At 46.7% G+C, this 18,638-nt stretch overlaps 1 long non-coding RNA gene across 2 annotated transcripts in view; it reads left to right on the top strand.

Annotated features, from left to right (window-relative positions):
- The window catches only part of LOC143817988 (uncharacterized), a 47,653-nt gene extending 29,407 nt beyond the window's left edge, over positions 1 to 18,246 (top strand). For both annotated transcript variants that reach the window (XR_013224244.1, XR_013224243.1), the window contains one exon: positions 17,572 to 18,246. This is a non-coding gene — a long non-coding RNA (uncharacterized LOC143817988). The remainder of the gene's footprint in view (positions 1 to 17,571) is intronic.
- Positions 18,247 to 18,638: the final 392 nt, after the last annotated feature.

Below are 18,638 nucleotides of genomic sequence, written 5' to 3'. Positions count from 1 at the left end.
ACACTTAAACAACAGAATATAACTCCAGGCAAATCAAACATCTGTGAAAACAAACTGTCCACTTAGGAAGCAACACTGTTTGACAATCAATTTCACATGTTGTTGTGCAAATGGAATAGAGAACAGATGGAAATTATTGGCAATTATCAAGACATACTCAATAAAAAAGTGGTTCTGCACCTGGCTGATGTTTTGGTCACTTTTGAATGTTGTTTGTGCTTTCACACTCGTGGTAGCATGAGACGGACGCTACCACCCACACAAGTGGCTCAGGTAGTGCAGCTCATCCAGGATGGCACATCAATGCGAGCTGTGGCAAGAGTGCAGCGCCCCAGAGTCCTGGTCGTGCAGTATTGTCGCTCTGCCGCTAAGGGGAGTGATGGTACGTCTGATTGTACTAAAGGAGTTCACCTGACCAGGTATCACAGTCACACATTACACTTCACACTCCAGCCACCAGGGGGAGCAAAAGGTTCTATGTATTAGGCCACTCCTCACACTCTGGTAAAACTGGGGGTTGGATAGGAAGTTAGGGAGAAAGCTGACTGGGTTTTGCCCAGGCAACATTCAGTGAGAGAGGGTGTTGCGGGGAAAGATTCAGGGGGGCCCCTGTCAGGGGTGGGATCCTGACAGTGGCCTAGCACAGGACAGATCGTTACGGAGCCGCGCCTGCATTTCCTTGCGGCGGTATCTTAAGAAAGGACAAGAAGCGAAGTATATTGTGGAGAAGTGAGAAATGAGATCACAGCAACAAAGGAGATAATACCGGGAGGAGTTGGGCCCTAAGATCGTGGCAACATCCTTCTGAGGCGCGTAGCCGATGGCCGGATCACCGAGGGAGTACTGGCTCTATGCTTTACTTCAATCACGGCAGGGCAGTTGACTTTAGGTTGGCTGTCTCACCTTTTCACCTAAGCAGACAACGGAGGCAAATTGTGGGAGAGGGACATCTCTAGGGTCCCTATAAAATAGCTCCAGGCCTACCCCCGTCATACGGGTGCATCCTATCCAAACTGGGGGACGGAGAGAGAGAACATCAGAATCACATACAAGAGTTGTGAGGACTATCCCGTGGTGCTCAGCAGGGAGGTACTTCAACACACAGGCGCAAGTAGGAAGGCTACTGATTTCCACCTGCAAAGGGAACTCTGGATGTGCCTTCGGACCGGCTGGTCTCAGCAAGCCCTGTTAGCAGTGCTCTGGATTGTGGATGCCGAAGTCTACAGTAAAAGGTAAAGAGACTGCAACCTTGTGTCCTCGTTATTTACCGCGACCTAAACCACCACCACCTACACCTTTTATTGGACGCCCCTTAGCAGGGCCACGGACCGGGTCGGGCCACCGTGACATCCCCAGAACTGAGACAGAGGTACCCCATTGCCCTGCCTCTGGGGGCGCTCCAAGAAGGTTTGCTGTGTCTGTCAGCGTAGTGTCCAGAGGCTGGAGGCACTACCAGTAGACAGGCCAGTACACCAGGAGACGTGAAGGGGGCCATAGGAGGGCAACAACCCAACAGCAAGACTGCTACCTCAGTCTTTGTGCAAGGAGTAACAGGAGGAGCACTGCCAGAGCCCTGCAAAATGACCTTCAGCAGGCCACAAAGGAGCATGTGTCTGCACAAACGGTTAGAAACCGACTCCATGAGGATGGTCTTAGTGCCCATCGTCCACAGATGGGGGTTGTGCTCACAGCCCAACACCATGCAGGACGCTTGGCATCTGCCACAGAACACTAGGATTGGCAAATTCGTCACTGGCACCCTGTGCTCTTCACAGATGAAAGCAGGCTCACACTGAGCACATGTGACAGACGTGACAGAGTCTGGAGATGCCATGGAGAGTCATCTGCTGCCTGCATCATCCTTCAGCATGACCGGTTTGGCAGTGGGTCAGTAATGGTGTGGCGTGGCATTTCGTTGGAGGGCCGCACAGCCCTCCATGTGCTTGCCAGAGGTAGCCTGACTGCCATTAGTTATAGTTATTATTAAGGTTGAAGGAAACTGTAAGTCCATCTAGTTCAACCCATAGCCTAACCTAACATGCCCTAACATGTTGATCCAGAGGAAGGCAAAAAAAACCCATGTGGCAAAGAGTAACTCCACCATGGGGAAAAAAATTCCTTCCCGACTCCACATACGGCAATCAGACTAGTTCCCTGGATCAACGCCTTATCAAGGAATCTAGTGTATATACCCTGTAACATTATACTTTTCCAGAAAGGTATCCAGTCCCCTCTTAAATTTAATTAATGAATCACTCATTACAACATCATACGGCAGAGAGTTCCATAGTCTCACTGCTCTTACAGTAAAGAATCCGCGTCTGTTATTATGCTTAAACCTTCTTTCCTCCAGACGTAGAGGATGCCCCCTTGTCCCTGTCTCAGGTCTATGATTAAAAAGATCATCAGAAAGGTCTTTGTACTGTCCCCTCATATATTTATACATTAAAATAAGATCACCCCTTAGTCTTCGTTTTTCCAAACTAAATAGCCCCAAGTGTAATAACCTATCTTGGTATTGCAGACCCCCCAGTCCTCTAATAACCTTGGTCGCTCTTCTCTACACCCGCTCCAGTTCAGCTATGTCTTTCTTATACACCGGAGACCAGAACTGTGCACAGTATTCTAAGTGTGGTCGAACTAGTGACTTGTATAGAGGTAAAATTATGTTCTCCTCATGAGCATCTATGCCTCTTTTAATGCATCCCATTATTTTATTTGCCTTTGTAGCAGCTGCCTGACACTGGCCACTGAATATGAGTTTGTCATCCACCCATACACCCAGGTCTTTTTCATTGACGGTTTTGCCCAGAGTTTTAGAATTAAGCACATAGTTATACATCTTATTACTTCTACCCAAGTGCATGACCTTACATTTATCCCCTTTAAAGCTCATTTGCCATTTATCAGCCCAAGCTTCTAGTTTACATAAATCATCCTGTAATATAAAATTGTCCTCCCCTGTATTGATAACCCTGCAGAGTTTAGTGTCATCTGCAAATATTGAAATTCTACTCTGAATGCCCCCTACAAGGTCATTAATAAATATGTTAAAAAGAAGAGGGCCCAATACTGACCCCTGTGGTACCCCACTGCTAACCGCAACCCAGTCCGAGTGTGCTCCATTAATAACCACCCTTTGTTTCCTATCCCTGAGCCAGCTCTCAACCCACTTACACATATTTTCCCCTATCCCCATTACTCTCATTTTATGTAACAACCTTTTGTGTGGCACCGTATCAAAAGCTTTGGAAAAGTCCATATACACTACGTCCACTGGGTTCCCTTGGTCCAGTCCGGAACTTACCTCTTCATAGAAGCTGATCAAATTAGTCTGACATGAACGGTCCCTAGTAAACCCGTGCTGATACTGGGTCATGAGGTTATTCCTCTTCAGATACTCCAGTATAGCATCCCTTAGAATGCCCTCCAGGATTTTACCCACAGTAGAGGTTAAGCTTACTGGCCTATAATTACCGAGTTCAGTTTTTGCCCCTTTTTTGAATATTGGCACCACATTTGCTATACGCCAGTCCTGTGGTACAGACCCTGTTATTATGGAGTCTTTAAAGATGAAAAATAATGGTCTATCAATGACTGTACTTAGTTCCTGCAGTACTCGGGGGTGTATCCCATCCGGGCCCGGAGATTTGTCAATTTTAGTTATTTTTAGACGCCGCTGTACTTCCTGCTGGGTTAAGCAGGTGACATTTAATGGGGAATTTTTATCACTAGTCATTTTGTCTGCCATGGGATTTTCTTTTGTAAATACTGATGAAAAAAAGTCATTTAGCATATTGGCTTTTTCCTCATCCTCATCCACCATTTCCCCCAGATTATTTTTAAGGGGGCCAACACTGTCATTTTTTTTAGTTTCTTACTATTTATATAGTTAAAGAATATTTTGGGATTATTTTTACTCTCTCTGGCAATGAGTCTCTCTGTCGCAATCTTTGCTGCCTTGATTTGCTTTTTACAGAATTTATTTAATTTTCTGTATTTATTTAATGCCTCCTCACTACCTACTTCCTTTAATTCTCTAAATGCTTTCTTTTTGTCCCCTATTGCGCCCCTTACAGCTCTATTTAGCCATGTTGGTTTCCTCCTATTTCTAGTATGTTTATTCCCATACGGTATATACTGTGCACAGGTCCTATCCAGGATGCTAATAAATGTCTCCCATTTTCTTTGTGTATTTTTGTGTCTCAGGATATCGTCCCAGTTAATTGCACCAAGATCCTCTCTCATCCGCTGGAAATTTGCCCTCCTGAAGTTTAGTGTCCTTGTCACCCCCCTACTACCCATCTTATTAAAGGTTACATGAAAACTTATTATTTTGTGATCACTATTCCCCAAGTGACCCCCAACCCTTATATTTGATATGCGGTCTGGCCTGTTGGTTAATATTAGGTCTAGCAGTGCCCCCCTCCTTGTTGGGTCCTGAACCAGTTGTGAAAGGTAATTGTCTCTCATAGTTGTCAAAAACCGATTACCTTTGCTGGAACTGCAGGTTTCTGTTCCCCAATCTATTTCAGGGTAGTTGAAGTCCCCCATAATAATGACTTCTCCTTGAGTCGCAGCTTCATCTATTTGCTTTACGAGGATATTCTCCATTGCTTCCATTATTTTTGGATATTTATAACAAATCCCTATCAGTAATTTATTATTTTTTCCCCGTCCCCTTATCTCCACCCACAGGGACTCTACATTTTCATTAAATTCACCTATATTATCACGCAGGATGGGTTTTAAGGAAGATTTTACATATAGACACACCCCTCCCCCTCGCTTATCTGTACGGTCATTTCTGAACAGGCTATAGCCCTGCAAGTTAACAGCCCAGTCATGGCTCTCATCCAGCCACGTCTCAGATATCCCCACCATGTCATAATTATGCTCCAACAACATTAGTTCTAATTCATCCATTTTGTTGGCGAGGCTTCTGGCATTAGTATACATGCACTTGATGTTACTCTCTGTACCTCTATTCTTTCTTAAATTACTAACTGTTCCAACCCCACCCCCCATGCCACCGCCATTAGGTACCGAGATGAGATACTCTGACCCCTTGTGAGACCATATGCTGGTGCGGTTGGCCCTGGGTTCCTCCTAATGCAGGACAATTCCAGACCTCATGTGGCTGCAGTGTGTCAACAGTTCCTGCAAGATGAAGGCATTGAAGATATGGACTGGCCCACCCGTTCCCCAGACCTGAATCCGATTGAACACATCTGGGACATCATATCTCGCTTCATCCACCAACATCACGTTGCACCACAGACTGTCCAGCAGTTGGTGGATGCTTTAGTCCAGGTCTGGGAGAAGATCCCTCAGGAGAACATCCGCCGCCTCATCAGGAGCATGCCCAGGCGTTGTAGGGAGGTCATACAGGCACATGGAGGCCACACACACCACTGAGCATCACTTCCTTGTCTTGAGGCATTTCCACTGAAGTTGGATCAGCCTGAAACTTCATTTTCCACTTTGATTTCGAGCATCATTCCAATTCCAGACCTCCATGGCATATTAGTTGTGATTTACGTTGATCATTTTTAGGTTTTATTGTTCTCAACACATTCCACTATGTAATGAATAAAGGTTTACAAACAACTGTAATATTTAATTCAGTGGTATCTAGGATGTGGGATTATAGTGTTCCCTTTATTTTTTTGAGCAGTATATACAGTATATATATTTGGTAAATTCAAAAAAGTTCTTTTTTTTCTTACTAATGTACACTCTGCATTCCATTTTGACTGAAAAAAAGAAATGTAGAAATTTTGGCATATTTAAAAAAAAAGAAAAAATGAAATATCACATGGTCATAAATATTCAGACCCTTTGCACAGACACTCATATTTAAGTCTAAGAGCTTAACATTACTGGACTAGTCTGGCAACAACAACCTCCTGTAATAAGCTACTCACAGTATGGACTTGCACACAGAGAGCTTGGTGTGGGTGGAGATAGCTGTGGTGTGGGCGGGGTTAGCTTTCTCAGCTCTGCTTCATTCTAAATCTAAAAGCTCTGATTGTGTCAGAACGGTCGCACCCAGTAAAGTAAGTGATACATGATTGGATTCAGGGTCTCTTTGCCTACATTATGTTACTCTCAGATGAGGTTGCAAAAACCTGCTAACAGATTCCTTTTAAATATGGGCAGTACCCAAATGTCGTAGATGTGGAGTAAGTGTTTTTCATGGACCCATAGACTTGTATTGACCCTTTTCCACCGTGAGACTGGAAAAAAGGGAACATCTCTGTGAGTTTTGCACAGACACACGGTCCATGAAAAAACAGACATGCGAATAGCACCATAGATTATAATAAACGGAGAAAACACATATGTGCAACTAAGATTGCTTTCAAAAACAGATCTGTTCATAGGTTATTTGTATCAAGGAACAAAATGCAAAGTGAAGGAGAAAAAGAGAAATCTAAATCAAATCAATATTTGGTGTGACCTCCCTTTGCCTTCAAAACAGCATAATTTCTTCTAGTTATACTTGCACACATTTTTGAGGGAACTCAGCAGGGAGGTTGTTCCAAACATACTGGAGATCTAACCACAGATCTGCTATAGATATTTGATGATTTGATTTGACTTACCTTTTCCTTAAAAACAGCATAAATTCTTCTAGGTATATTTGCACTTAGTGTTTGAAGGAACTCAGCAGGGAGGTTTTTCCAAATATTTTAACCATGAAACTTCTGTGGAAAGAGGCTTGTGCAAATCCTTTGGCATCTTTTGTATTTACATGTAATCCCAGACAGACTCCATAATGTTGAGATCAGACCTGTGTGGGCAATATCATCACTTCCAGTACTCCTTGCTCTTCTTAAGCTGAAGATTTTTTTGACTGAAATGAAAAAAAAAATGATTCAACAAATAATCAAGTAATAAAATAAACAGTTTGAGTGTAAGGGATGTGCTGGGCACATATAATACTCCACTCCATTCTCTTTTGATAAAGTTATAATAGCTGTAAAATAACTGCATGTTACTTTTCCTTACTGTGAATATGTGGTAATGCTGCTATGTGTCTCATGTAATGTAATGTATACAATTTTATATTGCCTGTACTTGTTAAATAGGGAAAGTATAGTATTGAAATTTCACACTAGAGGGGGCACAATAATGTGCATAGTCATGATAGGAGGGGTCAGCTGCAGTTAAGACAGGGAGTACTTCCTGATTAGAGTCAGAAGGCCACGGTGCCCGTACCTCCAACGTGGGCTTAAGTGCCCAGGGATAAGAGCAGTGACCATGCAATGTTTATTTAAGGGAGAAGCCCAGCCATCCGCAGCATCAGGCCTGTACAGCAGTGGCTAGTACAGCAGCAGGAAAAGAGAACCAAGACAGAAACAGTGACTGTACGGGGACACAGGTAGCTCCATGATGTGGCAGCTTATAGCTTCGGCAGATGCCCTCAGTACCGGGGCAAAACGGCTGCTGAGGGAACTCTTAGAAGCAGTGAACTTGGAATAGGAGTATGCTGTGTCACCACAAAGTACAGTACAGAAGGGCAGATCACTTGCCAAGTGGCAACTGGCTTTCGGGGACAGAAATTCTCTGGCCTGGGGTGAAACAGACTAAGGAAGGACTAACCATAGCAGAGCTGAATTGGGAGGACACTGAGGAACCATGCGGCACGGTCTGACCCGTGTGTGTGCTTTGTGACGGGAAGGAAAGCGCAGGGAAAAAAGAAGAGATGTGTAATGCGAATCCTGTTGTAAATGCTGTGAAGAATCTGGATGTGCTGCGTAAAAGAAATAGTAAAGTTGTTTATTTGCAAGTTGAAAAGGACTGTGTCGCAATCTTTACAACACTGACTGATGGGGACCTACAGCAGAGCAGAGGTGACCCTGACAGAGCAGAATGTGGAGCCACAGGTATGCAAAGTGATGGACAATGTTTTCATGTGATGGGAGGCCAGGGCACAGATGCCCAGGGGTCCTCAGCCATGACTATTGCCCTGGCCCTCTCTCACATGAGGGTTGGTGAATATGCACTGTAATTGTCTAAATTATTTTTAATCACAACTATCGTTAGAGAATGAGCAATCGACGAATACAAATTAACTACATCACAGGTAGCACTGGCAAACAAAAAATCAGATTGCCATGTAAACTTAACAAAAACCATTAATACTGTAGATGGACAGTGTGTATGGAAAGTATTCAGACCCCTTTACATTTTTCACTTTGTTTCATTGCAGTTATTTGGTAAAATCAGAAAAGTTATTTTTTTTCTCATTAATGTACACTCTGCACCCCATCTTGACTAAAAAAAACAGAAATGTAGATTTTTTGGCAAATTTATAAAGAAATAAAAATAAAATATCACATGGTCATAAGTATTCTGACCCTTTGCTCAGAAACTCATATTTAAGTCACATGCTGTCCATTTCTTTGTGATCCTCCTTGAGATGGTTCTACTCCTTCTTTGGAGGCCAACTGTGTTTAATTAAACTGATAAGACTTGATTTGGAAAGGCGCACACCTGTCTATATAAAACCTCACAGCTCACACTGCATGTCAGACCAAATGAGAATCATGAGGCCAAAGGAACTGGTCAAGGAGCTCAGAGACAGAATTGTGGCAAGGCACACATTTGGCCAAGGTTACAAAAGAATTTCTTCAGTACTCAAGGTTCCTAAGAGCACATTGGCCTCCATAATCCTTAAATGGAAGAAGTTTGGGACCAGAAGTCAACTATCACTGCAGCCTTCCACCAGTCGGGCCATTATGGCAGAGTGGCCCAACGGAAGCCTCTCCTCAGTGCAAGACATATGAAAGCCCGCCTAGAATTTGCTAAAAAACACATGAAGGACTCCCAGACTATGAGAAATAAGATTCTCTGGTCTGATGAGGTGAAGATAGAACTGCCCAATACAATCCCAACAGTGAAACGTGGTGGCAACATCATGCTATGGGGGTGTTTTTCAGCTGCAGGGACAGGATGACTTTTTTCAATTGAAGGAAACATGAATGCGGCCAAGTACAGAGATATCCTGGATGAAAACCTCTTTCAGAGTGCTCTGGGCCCCAGAGACTTGGCCAAAGGCTAACCCTCCAACAAGACAATGACCCTAAGTACACAGCTTCAGGCACCAGGCAGGGCTAACTGCCCTCTTGGGGATGCGGAACGGTCCCTTATATGTGCTGGGTGCAACCGACACCAATTAACGTTTGTATCTTAAAGGGGCCACTCAGTCTGTACATGGCCGCTGAGTTGCATAGTGGGCCGCATGTGGCCCCTGGACCATCACATACACTTGGGAAAAGGACCCCCTGGAGGAGGAGGAGTCTCCACTATTCCTCCAGCTCCGCACTCCCTCCAGTGGTGGGCCTGTAGCTCTTTGAGCCTCTGGCTCTGCCGACACGGCTGCGGCCACCTCACTGCCCTGAGGCACCACTTCCCCTGTGTGGCCGGGGCAACTGTGGCCGTTGCAACCGGCCGTTCTACATGCGGGGCCTCTGGTGATGGGCTGGCCTCTGAATTGGAGGTTGGCTGGATGGCCACTGCATAGGGCCCGGGGGCCTTCCTCTTTGAAGAAGGCCACATAGTCCCCCTCTCGTAAGGGACAGCGGAACATAAGGGAGCCAGCGTTGATGTAGACCTTGGCTCCAGTCCCCAGCACCTGCACGAAGCCATAGCCCTGCTTCCAGTTCAGATATTGGATGAGGCCGCAGATCATCCAGCCTGCCGTGGTTCCTCCGCCGGGGCGCTGCCGCTCTGCACGGACATGGCGCTCCCGCCACCTTTAATCCTGGATCACTTCATGTTTCTGCAGCGCCCCAGAGTCCTGGTCGTTGCAGTACTGTGGCTCCGCCGCTAAGGGGGGCTATGGTACGTCTGATGGCACTGAAGGAGTTCGTCTGACCAGGTATCACAGACACCAATACATTTCACAGTCTGGCCTCCAGGGGGAGCTAAGGGTACTATTCATTAGGCCACTCCTCACAGTCTGGTAAAACTGGGGGTTAGGCAGGAAGTTAGGGAGAAAGCTGACTGGGTTGGAACCAGGCAACACCTTGTGGCAGAGGGTGTTGTAGGGGAAGATTCGGTAGGGACCCTGTCAGGGGTGGGATCCTGACAGAGGCCTGGCAAACAGAGAGAAAGCTACGGGACCGCGCCTGCACTTCATAGCGGCGGTGCCCTAAGAAAGGACAAGAAGCGAGATTTATTGTGCTGAGTGAGAAACGAGATCAACGCAACAGGGAGAATACCAGTAGGAGTCGTGCTGTTAGACCGAGGCAACATCCTACAGAGGCGTAAATAACCAGTGGCCGGAACGCCGAGGAAGTACAGGGCTCTAAGCATTACTTCAAACCAACGGCAGGGCAGAGAGCTATAGGCTGGCTGTCTCACCTACATCACCTACGCAGACATATGGGGCAACTTGTGGAGAGGGGCAACTCTAGGGTCCCAGAAGAGCTCCGAGCCTTCCCGTCATACGGGTGCGTCCTACCATAAGATCTGGGGGACGAGAAGAAGAAGAAGAACATCAGAATCGAGTTGTGAGGGAACACGAGAAACAGACACAACAGTTGTGGGGACTATCCCGTAAGCACAGCAGGGGAGGACCACAACACATAAGCGCTAGAAGGAAGGCACAGATTTCCACCTGCGAAGGGAACTCTGGAGGTGCCATCGGACCGGCCGGACTTGCGCAGCCCGGCTAACCGTATTCCGGACTGAGGACCCAGAAGCCTTCAGTAAAGAGGTAAAGAGACTGCAACCTTGTGTCCTCGTTATTAACTGCGACCGGCACTACACCGCACCACTACCACCATCCACATCTATTACTGTACACCCCTCAGCAGGGTCACGGACCGGGTCTAGCCACAGTGACAACCCCAGAGCAGAGACTCAGAGGCCCGGTACCGGGTACCCCTCGGCCCTGCGGCAGTGGGGGCGCTACAACTTGGCGTCACGAACAGGATCTACTTAAGCCTGAAGAATCGGGTCATGTGTGCCTTGGAACTGTGATTTATTATACTTGGACTGTGACTTATTGCAAAGACTGTGTTGCTACTTGCCGCCAAAAGTTCCCGCCAAAACCCGCCGCCATTGCAGAGCCACAGGGAGCGCAGAGGGAGAAGGAGGGCGTGCCATGGGAGGAGACTACCAAAGCGGCGCCAGGAGTAGCGACCGCCCCCTCCGACTTCTGCTGCGGGATGACGACTTGCCCAGCAGCAGAGGAGAACCGCCCCCTGATTTGCAACGGCGGGAACGAGGTGAGGAAGGAGCTCAACCTCGGAGAAATGGCGGAGCCAGGTGCATGCGTTGCCGCCGAATGCCAGACAGCGACGATGAGCAGCAAGTGCCCGAGCAACGGCGAGGTGATCCCGGCTTGCCCTCACCCATCAGAGACGGACTCGCGTCCACCGCCCGTGAAGGACCTGAACTACTGGGAGCCGCCAGTGGAGGAGCCGAGCCTACCTATCCCAGCCACGGAGCCTTGGAGGGCGGAGCCACGTCGGAGCCACTCCGGAAGAGCCGCGGTCCGGGCTGCAGCCGATTCCAGTGTCCTTGTCAACGGAACCGATCGACATCGGTGGAATCACCTCAGGCGCAGGTATGGACGGCACCCCTGCTCCCCCGGCCGATTCTGCTCTCCTGACCGATCCGGCTCCCCTGACCGATCCCGCTCCGGTGACCGCTCCTCACCCCAGCAACAATAACCGCACCTTTACGGTGGAACGGGTGGTCCTCACCCCCGACGTGATGGGGAAGCTGGTACCTCCCCTACCGACCAAGATGGGGGAACCCATAGATGTGGGCCCAGATGGGGTGATCCTCCGGTGGGACACCCCCTGGAACGAGCCGTATGGAGCTCCGGGGGAGAGCCTCACCCTTGCTGTGCTCACTTGGGAACAGTATAAACAATGTCTGATCCAACACTGGAAAAACCGAGACGAAACAGAGCAATCTGATATGCCGAAGACGCAACGCAGGAAGCCTGTGCACAACAGGAACGACGTGGTAAAGCGGGGGACTGTGCTAGCCTTCCACCTGAAGAGGGGTTGGGGCTCCATACAGGAACCGGGACTACCAACTGACGTCTTTGTTACTAGCTACAACGTAAAAACTCCCTGCTGCAGTCGAGATGGTGACCCATTGCAAAGGGGGGATCAGGTGACCTACACTCGCCGCCGGAATGCACAAGGATGGTGCGCTCGGAACGTCCACCGGTGTGAGCCTGAGGGAGCGTCACCTGTTGCCGTGACCCCGATTGATCCGGATTTGACAGATCTCGTTACTATCACCACCGTCCGCCTTGTAGCAGCCGCCGAGCTTGCAAGCAGGATTAGCCTTCAAATCCAGACACCGGCTGATCTGATGGCACCTGGGAGACCAACTACCAGCACAGGTGCTGCGTCGGCCGGGGACCAAAGACCACCCTCTGCACAGCCACCATCAGAGTAAGCAAAAATGCTTTAATGATTGTAAATAGTTCATTGTTTTTCTCTGCTATTTTGCTGCTAAAACCCGTCCAGGGTTAACTCTTAAAGGGATCCCTTTGTTGACCCGGGATCCCTATTGTTTTTGTTTGTTTTCTACATTTTTTGCACCAGTTATCAAGAACTGCTGAATCATGAACAATGCATGATACAAACTCCTTGTATATAGTTTGCACCTTCTTAAAGGTGCTCTCTACTGGTTTTACATAAAAGACGGACTCTTTGCGAAGATACGGTTCTTGGAACCTGCACTGGAGTCCTTGCTGCATACGGACTTGCGGCTTGAGAAGTTGCACTACCTCATAGAGACTTGGTCCCCTCTTAAAGGGGATGTTCACATCCTGCACTTATGAACGGTGTTGCCTTAAGATGGTTGAATGGCAATAATGTCTTGAAAAGAAAGTATTGATGATGTTGATATGTGAAAGTTAAATGTAACTAACTAGTTGATTGTAAGAAATGTTCAATAATGTTAATAGAAGAATGAGGACAGGAAGTGAACCCGTAGGGGTTAGTAGTGAGTCCTCCTAGGAGCCATATAGAGATGGCTCAGTGATCTTGAACTGAAAGAAAAATATGTTCTATACTGTGTATAGTAGTGGAAGGACAGTAGGTTCGGGCGGAAAGGAGCGGTCCTGTAACAGAAAGGAGAGGCAGTAGGTCTGGAGCAGTTAGGACAGGCGGTCCTGCAGACATAAAGAAGGAGAATGCATAAAAGTTAATTAGCCTTATATGTGATATAAGAAGGTCTTTAGTGGATTTAGCGAGTACGTCCTTAAAGGCAAAGTTGGATTATTGTTCAGAATTTGCACTCAGTAGAATACCCGGTTGGGTAAGAAAAGTTATTTACAGTAAAGTTATTTAAAAGTATTTAACCATGTTTGTAACGTTCAAGTGTCCTCACCTCCCATAAAGGGAAGCTCTGTTAAAAAGTTGACTTGTACTTGCATTTTCAAAATTGTATGTCTTTTTGCTGACATGTATTGTTGTTTTCTTCCCAGTCCAGGAGTACTGGATTTAACCGGGGGGGGGAGTGCAGCGCCCCAGAGTCCTGGTCGTTGCAGTACTGTGGCTCCGCCGCTAAGGGGGGCTATGGTACGTCTGATGGCACTGAAGGAGTTCATCTGACCAGGTATCACAGACACCAATACATTTCACAGTCTGGCCTCCAGGGGGAGCTAAGGGTACTATTCATTAGGCCACTCCTCACAGTCTGGTAAAACTGGGGGTTAGGCAGGAAGTTAGGGAGAAAGCTGACTGGGTTGGAACCAGGCAACACCTTGTGGCAGAGGGTGTTGTAGGGGAAGATTCGGTAGGGTCCCTGTCAGGGGTGGGATCCTGACAGAGGCCTGGCAAACAGAGAGAAAGCTACGGGACCGCGCCTGCACTTCATAGCGGCAGTGCCCTAAGAAAGGACAAGAAGCGAGATTTATTGTGCTGAGTGAGAAACGAGATCAACGCAACAGGGAGAATACCAGTAGGAGTCGTGCTGTTAGACCGAGGCAACATCCTACTGAGGCGTAAATAACCGGTGGCCGGAACGCCGAGGAAGTACAGGGCTCTAAGCATTACTTCAAACCAATGGCAGGGCAGAGAGCTATAGGCTGGCTGTCTCACCTACATAACCTACGCAGACATAGGGGGCAACTTGTGGAGAGGGGCGACTCTAGGGTCCCGGAAGAGCTCCGAGCCTTCCCGTCATACGGGTGCGTCCTACCATAAGATCTGGGGGACGAGAAGAAGAAGAAGAACATCAGAATCGAGTTGTGAGGGAACACGAGAAACAGACACAACAGTTGTGGGGACTATCCCGTAAGCACAGCAGGGGAGGACCACAACACATAAGCGCTAGAAGGAAGGCACAGATTTCCACCTGCGCAGGGAACTCTGGAGGTGCCATCGGACCGGCCGGACTTGCGCAGCCTGGCTAACCGTATTCCGGACTGAGGACCCAGAAGCCTTCAGTAAAGAGGTAAAGAGACTGCAACCTTGTGTCCTCGTTATTAACTGCGACCGGCACTACACCGCACCACTACCACCATCCACATCTATTACTGTACGCCCCTCAGCAGGGTCACGGACCGGGTCTAGCCACCGTGACAACCCCAGAGCAGAGACTCAGAGGCCCGGTACCGGGTACTCCTCGGCCCTGCGGCAGTGGGGGCGCTACATTTCCCCATATGCACCCAAGGCTCCTCCGCATGCAGGCCGCAGATGTCAGTTGGAACGGGTGCAGCCTACGGAAGATGATGACTAATGTTATTTATCTGTTGCCATTTTTGGGTGCTATTTGGATATGTTGGTCTTGCTAATTTTTGCACACTACTCATTTTTCTATCTAAGGTTGATGGTTGGCCTCTAGTATCTGTTATTTTTCAGTGCATGTATATCTGAATATAGATAGGGCATTATATGGACTCGAGAGACAGCCGCCGAGGAGCGGGGGCGTCACTGTCATGCGTTTTATGTCTGCCAACCTCCGCTGGTAGGTAGGAGTTGAGGCTAGGTCCCTGGTAGGGATGTGTTAGCATTTTATGTCGTTGTTTATTTTGTCTTTTATTGGACATCTGTCTTTTTTAAATGGACCTCTACTTTCTTCTCTGCCAGCTCTCATTTCATCCATCACACTAATAAGCACCTGCTAATTCATAGCTAAAATAGTGATTCCCACTGATAGAAGTCATGGGACTTTATCACATCTAATAGTGTGCACCCCATGGGGAGAACAGTCATGTATATTAATTTCAGGTCCGTACAGCAATCCATATATAAAGTATATAATGCAATGAAAGAGCAGTCATTCATCTGCCATTGCTATAATCTAAGAAAACATGCGATATCAATTGAGGTCAGATACAAAGGTTGATCCTCCTGACCATGAGCTGAAGGAAAATCTGTATTTTTACAACTCTATTGTTTTCCCAGGTGATTTCTAGCATCTCCATGAGAATTATCATATTTATTTGGCCATGGGCCTTACTTTGTAATAACGGAAAGTAAAGCATTTTACAGCATTTATCACATTTGAAACTCTGAATGCATATGTGTACAAAATGGATGGAAGTGATTATAGGAAGCTGTTAGAACCTGCGGGTGGTCCGGCTTTAATATAAAAAAACGAATGACATTGCTAGGTAGGTTAGTAAAAGATAAGTTCACCCATACCTTCCTGGCCACATGTAGAATTTAAATTGATGATAAAATCAACAGGTGAAAATGAAGCTGCAAGTGCACCTGGGCAGGCTGATGGCTGGCTCACTCCTCCACATTATTCTCCTTCTAGAACCAACCCCAAGTGCTTGATTGATTTTACTCCTTGTGCTACGTCTTCTTTTACTTCTTCTGCTACGTCTTTTGTGTCATCATCAGTCAAGCACATGGAAGTGGCACTAAACATGCAGAGGATCGGAGATAAGCCCACCTTCAGTGCACTTGCAGCCTCATTTACATAAATGGTTAAAGATTATTTTCTCAGAGAAGGAATCTCTACTTGTTGCCAGGAAAGTATGTTTGAGTATGAATTTGTGTTGTACTATGTCATTATTTTGTGACCGTCAAACCTCTAGACAGGTTTTTCAGTTAATGTACCCAGCACTATATTGAAATATATATTATGACATTACCAGCTCTGGTTCCTTTTATTACAAAACCAACACAGCACATTCTAGACCAATAACGACAGAGTAATAAAAGATCATGGATAAAATATTACTTTATGACTTATTAATGCAGATTCTATTCGGCAGCACTATACGCCTTTCACATCATAATTAGGCTGTATGTATTATTTAACTTATATAAATTCCATTAAAACCTATGGGTCATTTACCAGGGCCAAAATAATGTAAAAGGAATGTGTCTCATCTATATGGGCATGTAAGTCATAAAAAGATGAATAAATTGATACATTGATATTTGTGATTCATTGGCTTATTGCGGAGAAATCCAATGTTTTTCTTAATGAACTATTCAGATCAATGGGAGGGACAGAGCTCTCCTGGAGAATTTGCAACCAGAGCTTTTATCTGTGGTTAGCATACGTTTCATACGTCAGGCTCTGTTCTAGAAATCTATGACGTGTGCAGATCATCTTTCTTTTGCACAGTGTTCTTCCGTTCTATGGCATAGGCGTACAGATATTAAAGGGAACCTGTCACCAGGTTTTTCCCATAAAAAGGAGGGCCAGGGTAAGCCCTAAGTGATAGGATTTGAGAATGCTGCATATAAGTCCCCAGTGCGCTCTCCATAAAACAAAAATAGCTTTTATCATACTCGTCAATGGGGCAGTCCGGTCCGATGAGCGCCGTTGTTCTTTATCCGGCGCCTCCTCTCTCTTGCTTCGTGTGGATGACTCGTTTTACTTCACACATACATGAGCTCTCATGTGCAGTTGCACTTCTCTCCACCCTGATGAAGGCAGTGCAGAGTATTGTAGTGTACATGCGTCGGCGCTTTTTGGCTTTTCCCCGATCTTGTGCATTACAGTTCTTTGCTCTGCCCTCGGTAGGGCAGAGAGAAGGGAGCCTGCACTGGAGCGCGATGGAGGACACTGTGTTGATGAGATAGGATGCATCATCCACACGAAGTAAGAAGAGAGGAGGCGCTGGATCAAGAACAGCGAGGCCAATCAGACCAAAGAGTCCCATAGGTGAATATAATAAAAGCTATTTTTTGTTTTATGGCGAGCACATCGGGGACATATATACAGCATTCTCAAATCTATTTAGATAGCTTAGGATGTTTGATCCTCTTGACTGATTCCCATTAAGAAAAACATGCAAGCACAAGTTTTGATTTATTTTTAATATACAGGGTGGGCCATGTATATGGATACACCTAAATAAAATGGGAATGGTTGGTGATATCAACTTCCTGTTTGTGGCACATTAGTATATGGGAGGGGGGAAACTTTTCAAGATGGGTGGTGATCATGGCAGCCATTTTGAAATTGGCCATTTTGGTTCCAACTTTTTCCAATGGGAAGAGGGTCATGTGATACATCAAACTTATTGAGAATTTCACAAGAAAAACAATGGTGTGCTTGGTTTTAACGTAACCTTATTCTTTCATGAGTTATTTACAAGTTTCTCTTTGTTTACAGCCATTGACATGTCGCAGAGGATGACCCAGATATGCCTGTGTCCAGATGTCCAGTCAGTGTCCGATGTCCTGATGTTCAGTCTGTGTCCAATGTCCTGATGTTCTGCCTGTGACTGGATGTTCCACCGGTTCCCCGGGGTCCACCCTGTGATGACGTCTATCCAGGGTCGGTGTCTGATGTTCTCCTGCTGAGCCTGTGCTACGCCTGAGGCCTGAGAGGCTGTCCTAGTAAGCCCATACCGGATGACCTTGGATTGCATTAACCTGTGATGACCCTTGCCATCGTCTGAAGTCTGTCCGAAGTCAGTGTCTGATGTTCTACAGCTGAGCCTGTGCTACATCTAAGGCCTGAGAGAGAGGCCATCCTAGTATGCCTGTGCCAGATGACCCTGGACTGCATCAACCAGTGATGACCCCTGCCATCGTCTGAAGTCTGTCCGAAGTCGGTGTCTGATGTTCTCCTGCTGAGCCTGTGCTGTGCCTGAGGCCTGAAAGAGAGGCCGTCCTAGTATGCCTATGCCAGATAACCCTGGACTGCATCAACCAATGATGTCCTCCTGCCTTCATCTGTTATCCTGATATGTGTACCCTTCCTTGATGTGGGAATCGGGATCCTGGCATCATTATGTTTTGTTTATGTACTGTGTTTTCATTTAAGTAAACTTTGTTTCTTCATACCTGAAATTATGCGGTATAATCTAGTTCTGCATATTGCCATCTTGTTCACATGCTCAGCTGCCACAGACCCTGCTCACTGCCTTTCCCTAGTCTGGGTAGGTCCAGGTTACTCTATGTGGTCCAGTGAGTCCACATTCCGTTCCCACTTGGGACACTCGCCCCATGTCGTCATGGTCTGGCGACGTGGAGGCATCGGCTAGGCCTCGTCTGCGGTTGCAGTCGTAAGACCCACCCTGTATAAAGAAACTGGCTGTGTGGCAACCTTGAATTCGAGGCTTCTTAACATTGTTGCAAGTGATATTTCTTGCGAAGGTCTTGGCTGGGTCCTATCTATCTCGAAACTGTGTCAGAGATTAAGTCAATAATCATGCAAAACATAGCTCAACCGAA

Source organism: Ranitomeya variabilis, chromosome 3, assembly GCF_051348905.1.
Source record: "Ranitomeya variabilis isolate aRanVar5 chromosome 3, aRanVar5.hap1, whole genome shotgun sequence".
Taxonomy (NCBI): Eukaryota; Metazoa; Chordata; class Amphibia; order Anura; family Dendrobatidae; genus Ranitomeya; species Ranitomeya variabilis.
This window is presented reverse-complemented; position numbering and strand designations above follow the sequence as displayed.